Raw genomic sequence first — 10,267 nt, 5'->3', positions numbered from 1 at the left:
GTACTAGACCATGAGCAGCTGGGATGACAGAGTGACTTATTCGTTTGTGTATTGCTGTAGCCAGCGGGCTTCCCAGCACCTGTGTGGTATGCGGGCCTCTCACTGTTGTGGCCTCTCCCGTTGCGGAGCACAGGCTCCGGACGCGCAGGCTCTGCGGCCATGGCTCACGGGCCCAGCCGCTCCGCGGCACGTGAGATCTTCCCAGACCAGGGCACGAACCCGTGTGCCCTGCATCGGCAGGCGGACTCTCAACCACTGCGCCACTAGGGAAGCCCAAGCAGATGCTTTAAGGTCTGTTGACTTGACCATGCAAATAAATCATCGCAGGCTGGTGATCCAGGAGAAAGATGGGATATGCTGTCTTCTCATTTAAGTAGGCACCTTGTAGCCCCCAAACAGCTAGTAGCCACTACATGACTTTGCTCTGCTCTGTCCCTCTGTGCACTGGACAGGGCAATACTTCTCCTCTTGTGCTCCATCTCCTTCCCATCAGCCACCCTCTGCATTAGGAAGCATATTTTCCCTACCCTCTGCATGGTGCAATGGAAGGGTCACTGAATTTGGATTAAGCAGACCTAAGGACTCATCCTGGTGCTTCTGTGTGACCTTGGACAAGGCAAGTATTTTTTTTCTCAGCCTCAGGTCTTCCTTCTGCACAATGGCAGGGCCAGTGTAGTTAGACCACAATGAGTGGTTTTAGAAGTGCTCAGGGGTAGGGGGCAACAGCTGGAATTGGGGCCTGGATCCCACCTTCAAGCACAGCGGCTCCATCTTGGTGTGTTTTTATTTGTTCATACCTTTTGGTAATATTTAGTTTGAACAAAATATTCCTCAGTCAAAACCTGTTTGCAAATCCCTGGCTTAGATGAATTTTAAAATCCCTTTCCTCCCTGTATTATCTTAGGCACCATACTTCCTCATTTACTAATAAGAAAAAGGCTGTACTGGTCTTCTGAAAAGGATTATTATTGTCCAGGAAGATTTCTCTCCCTTTAGTTTTCTTAAAGTTGAAAACTAATCATAGGTCCAGCTGGTTCTCTGAACTGACTTGACTTGTACAGCCCTGGCTTGTTTATATTTTTATCGTCTTTCCAACCTTTGTTCTCGGTTCATGCTGAGATTTGCTAGTTGACTATAAGACACAACTCTGCGGTGAGGTCACCTTGGAGATTAGCTTTCTGCTCTAAGAGATCGGAGGCAGGCCCAAACTTGCCTTCCTGTGAGCTGGGTGGAAAGAGAACCACTGGGCATTGGCAGAATTCATTTTAACATCCGCTGTTTAAAAAATCACTTGTGAAAAAAAAGTTGAGATGCAAACTAAAATTCAATACATTAAAGTATAAAAGAAAAAAAGGCATTTGCTGGATACCTGCCTTGTGGAAAATGTGTTGGAGGCAATGTGAGGAGTAAAAACAAAGGCTGTACTATGTCTTCTCTTGGGAGCCTATAGACCAGAGATCATTCAAGAAATTATTCAGTTAACCTAAAATTTTGAGGGTCGTAAATGTTTGTTTCCTATTGAAAATAAAAAGGGAACTTGTGAGCCCTTGTGACCTTGTTGGTATAACCTTCAATAATGCCTTGAGTTCAGACTTGCTCTTTGAAATCTGAACCAGAATTCCCTGCGGTTGGTATATTAATGGTTCAACGGATAGAAGGCATGTTACAAACTCGGTAGTAATGGTTACTCAGTGACTGACTTACTGTGTGTTTTATCTTTTTTTTTTTTGCTTTTTTTTTTTTTGTGGTACGCGGGCCTCTCACTGTTGTGGCCTCTCCCGTTGCGGAGCACAGGCTCCGGACGCGCGGGCTCAGCGGCCATGGCTCACGGGCCCAGACACTCCGCGGCACGTGGGATCTTCCCGGACCAGGGCACGAACCTGCATCCCCTGCATCGGCAGGCGGACTCTCAACCACTGCACCACCAGGGAAGCCCTGTTTTATCTTTTAAAAAGAAGCAAACTCACCACAGAAAGCATGGACTTTTGCCTCCACACCTCTCCACGTGCTGTCACTCAATCTGGAACACTCTTCTCTCTGTCCTCATATCTCCTTACTATGATTAACTGATGCTTTAAGTCCCTGTTTAAACGGCGGTATCTTTCGGGAAGCCCTCCTCAGTCTGGGTTTACGGACCCCTCTTGTGTCCTCCGAAGACATCTTGTACTTAGCCTTGATGTAGAAAGCACTTGTATTTTATTGTAGCAGTCTGTTTCATTATCATTATAGTCTGTAATACTAACTTATATGTAGGACTTACTGGGTACTAACCATAAACACACTTAACAATATGTGAATTCACTTAATCCTCTCATTGCTATAAGGTGGGTACTGTTATCATCACCATTGTATACACTAAGACACACAGTTGTGGTATGCGGGCCTCTCACTGTTGCGGCCTCTCCTGTTGCGGAGCACAGGCTCCGGACGCGCGGGCTCAGCGGCCATGGCTCACGGGCCCAGACACTCCGCGGCACGTGGGATCTTCCCGGACCAGGGCACGAACCTGCATCCCCTGCATCGGCAGGCGGACTCTCAACCACTGCACCACCAGGGAAGCCCTGTTTTATCTTTTAAAAAGAAGCAAACTCACCACAGAAAGCATGGACTTTTGCCTCCACACCTCTCCACGTGCTGTCACTCAATCTGGAACACTCTTCTCTCTGTCCTCATATCTCCTTACTATGATTAACTGATGCTTTAAGTCCCTGTTTAAACGGCGGTATCTTTCGGGAAGCCCTCCTCAGTCTGGGTTTACGGACCCCTCTTGTGTCCTCCGAAGACATCTTGTACTTAGCCTTGATGTAGAAAGCACTTGTATTTTATTGTAGCAGTCTGTTTCATTATCATTATAGTCTGTAATACTAACTTATATGTAGGACTTACTGGGTACTAACCATAAACACACTTAACAATATGTGAATTCACTTAATCCTCTCATTGCTATAAGGTGGGTACTGTTATCATCACCATTGTATACACTAAGACACACAGGGGCTAAGTGACTTGCCCAGGGCTACATAGCTAGCATGTAGCAGAGCTGGGATTCCGATCCAGGCAGTGCAGCTCCAGAGCCTATACTCCTAAGCATGATGCCAGGACAGTCTTGCTTGCAGGTGTATCCCAGGTCCCAGCAATTTGCTTGGCACGTAGAAGGTATTAAGGCTTACTTGTTGGAAGAGTGGATGAAGCATGACCCTCACCTCCAGGCACTTCCTGCATGGTGGCCTGGTCACAGAGAGCTATAACATGGGGTCGGGGTAGAGATTTCAGGAAAGGTATAGACCCAGGGCTGAGGGCCTGATGAGGAGGGAGAGACTCATGCTGTCTGGGAGTTGGGGACTGACCACGTGGGCTCAACATTCTCCCACAGGGAGCCGGGTCTCCACCAGGCAGTGACTGCCCTTTCTGGTTGTGTCAGAACAACCTGGAATGTGTTTTGTTCTGAATCTTGAACTAGTCACCCAGATGACCTCAATTTTAAGAGAAATATTATGTATTTGATTTGTAGAAATCTTTTAAAAACAAAAAATATTTTCTCTCAATGTTAAACAGCAAAAAAATTAAACTTGCAGGAACCATCTGCACAGTGGAATTTCCAAAGTACAAAGAAAAAGCAATTTTCTTTTTAAAAAGATTCTGAGCCTAAAGAACTTGTGTGGAGGGGGCTATTGTGACCCTTCTCCGTTCGCAGAGCCCTAGGCACTCAGAGGGAACAGGACGTCAGCAGAGGCTGGCTTAGGGAAGGCGTGGAAGGATGCATCCCTCCCTGCCCGCAGCTCTCTCATTCTGAGTGCTAGCTGCTAAAATTAACAGGGGTTTTAACAGCATTCATTTGTACGTGTTCTGGTAGGTTTTAATTAGAGATTAGAGACATTACAGCAGGGATGTGAGAAAATTTTGCTTTAACAAAGTCTGTGTTTGGTCTTGCCCCCGCTTCCTGAGGATGCTGGACTCCTTCCCAGCACGTGGGTGCCTGGCCTCTTCCCCTTCCCCGGGACCCCTCCAAATCCTTCCCCCTTTCCACTGAGGCTTCCCAAGTAACTCCAAAGCTCACTAATCTGCCAATTTTTGGAAATCCTACGTTTGTCGTTGGTAGTAAAATGGTAAAGCCAATATTACATAATACCTTCCCACATCAGGATATGGGGCTTAAGACCTGCTGCTGCCAGTTTTTTGAGCCACTTAACCTCTCTGAGCCTTTACACTAATAACAGTTCCTGTAGTACGGGGTTATTATGAGGATTAACCGAAGAGATATGGTGCCAGGCACATAACCACCCCATCATGGGCCAATCCTGTACAATAGGACCCGAGAAGCCTTCCTTTGTCTCTGGGTCCTCTCTGGTCCTGGTGGTGTCCCAGAAGTTACCTGTGGATGGAGATGGTCTTCTCACCCACCACATACAGCAGACACAGGCACAGGGAAGTTGAACAGGGACTGAAGCTACTAATCTAGTGTCTAAGTCCCTCCTACTGGGAAGGATCCCTTCTGGGCTACAGAATAAAATGTGCTAGAGCAGCTTAATCACTGGCTTATTTATTAATCAACTCAGGGAGATTTTGGCTGAGGAAGCTAACTTACATTTGGGGCATTAGTCTTTATTAACCCTATTGCCTGTCTCATCTTGATCCTTTGGTTTGGTTTTGTTAAAAAAGAAACTGAAGCCAACCCAAGCAGAACAAAAAGGTTTATTGCCCCAGAGCTGGCAGAGGTACCTGGACACCCACCTCTCAGTTCCAGATGCCACCCGTTATCACGCATCCTGAAAGTGCTCCCAACTCCCTGGTACTTATTCCTCTACAAAGCAGGCTGCAGGGATCTTTCAGGAGATTAAAAAGTAACCATTCCGAAGGTCTCACTATAAGTAAGCAAAAGCTCACTGGGGTAGAGGCACTGCAGCCTCAAAGTCAGTAACTTGAATCTGGGCATCCTGATCTGAGAGCTGTGCTGCCCGGGCAGAAAGGGACAGCAGATCTGAGCTGTGGGGATTCCTGGGGTTTGGGTCTGCCGCTGGGTCAGGAACAGGCTAGTCTTTGCCTGGGGATTTTCATTTTTACAGTTCTCATTTGTTTAATCTAAAGCAGCTGCAACTATGGGGCAGTGAGTGGGGTGGCATGAAAAGGCCTGACTTCCGGGCTATGGGGTCAGGATTTGATTCTCATCATGACTCATGGGGAAATTCTTTTAAAAACACAAGCCCCACTGCTCTTGCCAGACAATTCCAGGCTGTTAACCGTTGCTGACATTCGCTAAGCAACTAGACAGGTCCTGTGCTGTGTGTTTGACAGATGTCGTTTCATTCAATCCTCATAACAACGCTGCAAGGTAAGCCTTCGAGGTGGGCATTCTGTCCCCACCCTGCAGATTCGAAACCGAGCTGGCCCAATGTCAAATCATTAGAAAGAGGCAGAATTGACACCTGAACCCAGGTTTGACTGATGCCCAAGCCTGTGCATTTCGCAGAATAGAGGAAAATTATCAACAAACTCTCTCCTGTCCCCCAGCTCAGTGAAGTCCGTGGCAATAGACGTGTTCCCCTCTACCTTGAAACATGGTCAGTAGCCTCCCAACTCCAGCACCTTGGAAAGGGGATGCGGATTTGCCTCCAGAGTTGCCGCAGGGAGGGAGGCTCAGGCTGGTGACAGAGCCCAGCACTATGGGGCCAGTGATTGCTTGGTCTTGGAGAAATAAGGTCCGAGTAAAACCTGTACCCTGGGAAATGGGGTGGGAGGAGGCCTGTATCCTTCCCCTCAAAGGAAAGGTGCCAGTCCAGTCTAGATTTGCTTGTTTGTAAAAAGCACCAACTGCAAGGGCCTTGGTGAGGTTCTTGCCCTGTGACCCAGACTGAATGTCTGCTGTGAGGAGAGCTTGTATAAAGCAGGAGGATTTGAACTGGGCTGTATCCAGGGCTGAGGTCAATGTTGGGTGGAGCCCAGTGGATGTGCTTTTCAGATTGGTCGGCTCTTCTCCTACCTCCCCACAGGGCTTAGGGAGCATCTGACCCAGCCTTTACTCCACAGGCCTCAGGGCAGACAGGCCTGAGAGGTGAAGGGATTTGCCCACAATCACAGAGGTTTGGGGTAGAGTCCCAGTTAGAATTGCAGTCCCCTGTGCTTTCCTCTGCCCTGCCAGCCTTTGTGACTCCTACTTGTTCTTGGTAAACTGACACACTGAGAACTTTGTGTGGGAGGTCTGCAGTCCCAGTTACATTTGTGAGCATTTAACTCTCTTTTTGTGTTGAAGTTTCTCTTCCAGGAAGAGACACTTTAGTAAGTGCAGTTATTTCCTGGGCTTTTGCCACCATCCTTCCCTCATGAGCCGTGAGGAGCTTACAGGTGAGTCAGTCAACATGCAGGGGTGCCTCCCGTGAGGGTGCCTGAAGGGTGGGTCCAGGCCAGCAGGTTTCCTGTTCAGCAAATATTTATGGAGCCTCATGGCCAGAACTGGAGGCCATTGCGATAATACTCTCACCTTGCCAGACAAAAAGCTGCCAGTTAGCTGGGGGCCGTGGACATGTAGTCAGGCGACCATTCTACAGAGTGGTGATGTTTCAGAGCATGACCCAGGGTGTCCGGGAGTAGAGCTAATGGTGTCTCACCCAGTGAGGGCTCAGGGAGGACTCTCTGCAGGGGATAACAATGCAGCTGGGAATGGAAGAGTGAGGGAAGGGGCAAAGGAGGGGTTCCAGGTTAGAAAGAGGAGACCGTGTGGGGACCATACCTGGTTCAGTGCCAGGAACACAAGCTGGAAGAGGAGATAGATGAGGCTGGAGAGGAAGGCAGGGGCCAGGCCTTGTGAATTACGATGAAGACGTTGGACATTTTCATGAGGGCAGCAGATTGTGAGACCTCAGTTCCATCACTTGCAACCTAGCATGTGTGAGAGAGAAACTCTTTGAACCCTGAGTTGACTGCCCACAAAAGGATGTGTTCTTCTAAGAGATCTCAAGGCAGAACAAGTCAGGGCCTCTAAGCCAGGGATAATCACTAGCCCTGACACTCCACGCTGGCCACCAAACCAGCTTTTGCCCTTGGACATGGTTTAGTTCCAGACACTGATGCCAGGGTAGCTCTCGTGCATTCCACTGCTCTGTGCTTTATTCCCTGTCACAGGTCACAACATACACTGATGACTAATTGTGGGCTCAAACTGTCACCAGCCACACTGCAGAGCAGAGCTCCATCCTTGGAAGCCAAATGCCATATTCTGGGTATTTTTTGTTTTTGTTTTTCTCAATGGGGCTATCTTTTTGTATGTTACTATTATGAAAGTAATATATGTTCCTTATAAAAAACCTAAACATCCTGGAAATGTATACAGTAGAAGGTGGAATTTCCTCCCCCCTTTCATAATCCCATTTCTCCAAGAAAACCATTATCCCGCCAGACTTTAAAAGAAATGCACGTATATGTATGCCCAGACATTTTGTGCTGCAATATCCCAAGTAAAACAAGGCTCTCAGGGCCCTCAAAATGTCCTCCAGTTCTTTCTGGAAGTCACCAAAAGGGTGCCTCAACTGTGTTGGTAAAGCTGTCTGTTGTTTGTGTCTCCATGTGGCAACCTCTCCGTTTCCCTTTTTCCCTGCTTCTTGTGTGTCTGCTGCTCACGGAAGCTTGGAGAAGTTAACAGAAGCCAAACACCAAAGTCCATGCCATGGGTGCTGTCTCCAAAGTTTCCAATTCTTTTTTTTTTTTTTTTTTTTAAACTTTGCCCAGCCTTTTGAGGCCGGTTTATTGACATGCACAGACATATACCTGCGGGGCCTGGAACGTCTCCTCAGCACCACCACCAGGCCCATCAGGAACTTATCCCACTCTGCCTGTATCTCCACTGTGAACCTGCCCTGCAACAAGATCGGACACTGGACAGCAGTGGGAAGTTGGTGGGGTCCAAGCGTAGCCCGCGCGCATGCAGGCTGTCCACATGCCACATGATCATGCCCACCGCCTCCAGCATGCGTGGTCCATGGCTCAGCAGCTGCACCTTGTCAGGGTGGCTGCCCAGGGGCTTGAAGTAGGCCTTGGTGCGGGGGTACACCATGAGGAGCCTGCAGGAGCAGGGGCGAGTCCCTCCAGCGCCTGCACCTCAAAGTTACCAATTCTTGTTCAGCAGAGTTGGGATGTTGAGTTTCAGGCAGAGCTGGGGAAAGGGCCACCTGCTCACTGTGTGCCAACCACCCTTTGTCACTGGGGGCCCCAAGGCTGCTCCGCTTAGATCCTCAGTCTCGAGACATCTCTACGGAATGGTCCCATCAGCTTCTCTGCTAAAGCCTCTTGCAGGGGCTTCAAATTCAATCTGGGGGTCAAGTGGAAGGGGAGATGCTCTTCTCTCTCATTGCTCTTTTCCGTTTTTTCTGCCTCTACCCACCCTCACAAACAAAAGTCTCTTCCCTCCTGTCCTTTATCTTCAGAGTTTATATTAATGTGTAGAAGCTCTGTATACATTATCACTATTAACCTTCTTATTGATTTATATGGAAATATTTGTATCAGTTTATATTTAACATTGTTAGTCTTGTTCTTTGTTCTTAAGAAGTTTCCAAATTTATTTAATTAAATCCATCTAATTTTTCCTTTGTTACCTCTGTGTTTTCTGTTCTGCTTATAAAGGACTGTTCTGCCCCAAGATTACAATAATATTCTTTTGTAGTAATGTAGGAATTGTATATTTAAGTTCAGCCATCTGGAATTTGTTTTTGTGAATGTCATGTGTTGAGTGGAATTTCTTTAAAATTCCCCATAGATTTGGGTGTAGAGGCTAAAAGCTAAGAGAAGAGATGGAGGGAGCAACTCAGCTGGCTCTTGGATGCCCTGTGCGGGGGAAGCTTGTTTGCTGAAAACACAGAGGATTGTGTTCTTGGCCAGCTTGGAGTTCCATCTGCTTCCCACTGAGAATGACTCTCAAACCTGGTGTCTTTAGAGCCAGTCTTTCCCGTGTGATTTTAATCCAGGCTTCAGAGGTTGAGAGGAATATGTTCAGGGCTGCATTTTGTTTCATGTGGGGGCAAACTGAAGAATCACTGAGGACCATGAGGACTGAGTTTCAGAGAGGGCCAGGACTCTCCTGTCCACAAGGCCTGGCTCCATGCTGGTGGGGTGGGCAAAAAACCATGAGTTCTTGAATTGTTCTAAGACCCATGGCATCAAGTGGCATCCTTGTTACCTCCTGGTTAACTTCATTAATGATGGGGCCTCAGTGCCTGGCATGTGCTGGGACCTCAGAATATTTATTTGCTGAATTGTTAGAAATCCATTAGGAAGGAATGGGGATTCCCAAGAAGATGATGGTCAAAACAGGAGAAATTTAATGGCAGTCCTATGTAAGATGACATCCATCCATTTACTCATTCAGCAAATATTAGGCGAATGTCTGTTATGTGCCAGGCACTTTTCTAGGAGAATAAGTGTGTTATTTTTCCAGCAACAACCAATTCTCTGCTTCTCCAACACCGACTGGGTATTCAACAGTTCACTTCAATTCTGACATTAACTGCTTAGAGTTATCGTATACTCCATAGGTTAAGAGCTCAGTTCCACAAGACTGCCCAACTTCAGATGCCAGCCAACAATGAGGCCTCCAGGGTACCCGCACTTCTGCCTGGCTGACTACAAAACTGAGGTTTCCGTGACCACCCTCCTTCCCCTCAGATCTGATAATTTGCTAGAGTGACACACATAACTCAGGAATTTACACTGATGATCATGGATTAAGGATAAAAATGTACAGCCAGATGAAGAGGTACATAAGACGAGATCCAGAAGGGCTTCAAGTGCAGGAGCTTCTGTCCTGGTGGAGTCAGGGTGCACCATGCTCCAGACATGTGGTTTTTTGTTCAACGAACTGGAAGCTCCCTGAACCTGTTGTTTAGGGTTTTTATGCGGAGTTTCATTACACAGGCACAATTGATTAAATCATTGACCATTGTGACTGAATTCAAATTTCAGCCCTTCTCCCCTCCTGGAGGTTGAGAGTGGGGCTGAAAATTCCAACACTCTCTTCACATGGTTGGTTTCTCTGGCCACTGGCCTCCATCCTGAAGTTATCTAGGGCCTCACCATTAGTCACCTCGTCAGCATTATTCAACTGTGGTTAGAAAGAAGTTTGTTATGAATACAAAAGACACTCCTATCGGGCTTCCCTGGTGGCGCAGTGGTTGCGAGTCCACCTGCCGATGCAGGGGACACGGGTTCGTGCCCCAGTCCAGGAAGATCCCACATGCCGCGGAGCGGCTGGGCCCGTGAGCCGTGGCCGCTGAGCCTGTGG

The sequence above is a fragment of the Physeter macrocephalus genome, chromosome 4 (assembly GCF_002837175.3).
Source record: "Physeter macrocephalus isolate SW-GA chromosome 4, ASM283717v5, whole genome shotgun sequence".
Classification (NCBI taxonomy): domain Eukaryota; kingdom Metazoa; phylum Chordata; class Mammalia; order Artiodactyla; family Physeteridae; genus Physeter; species Physeter macrocephalus.
Note: the sequence above shows the minus strand (reverse complement) of the source record.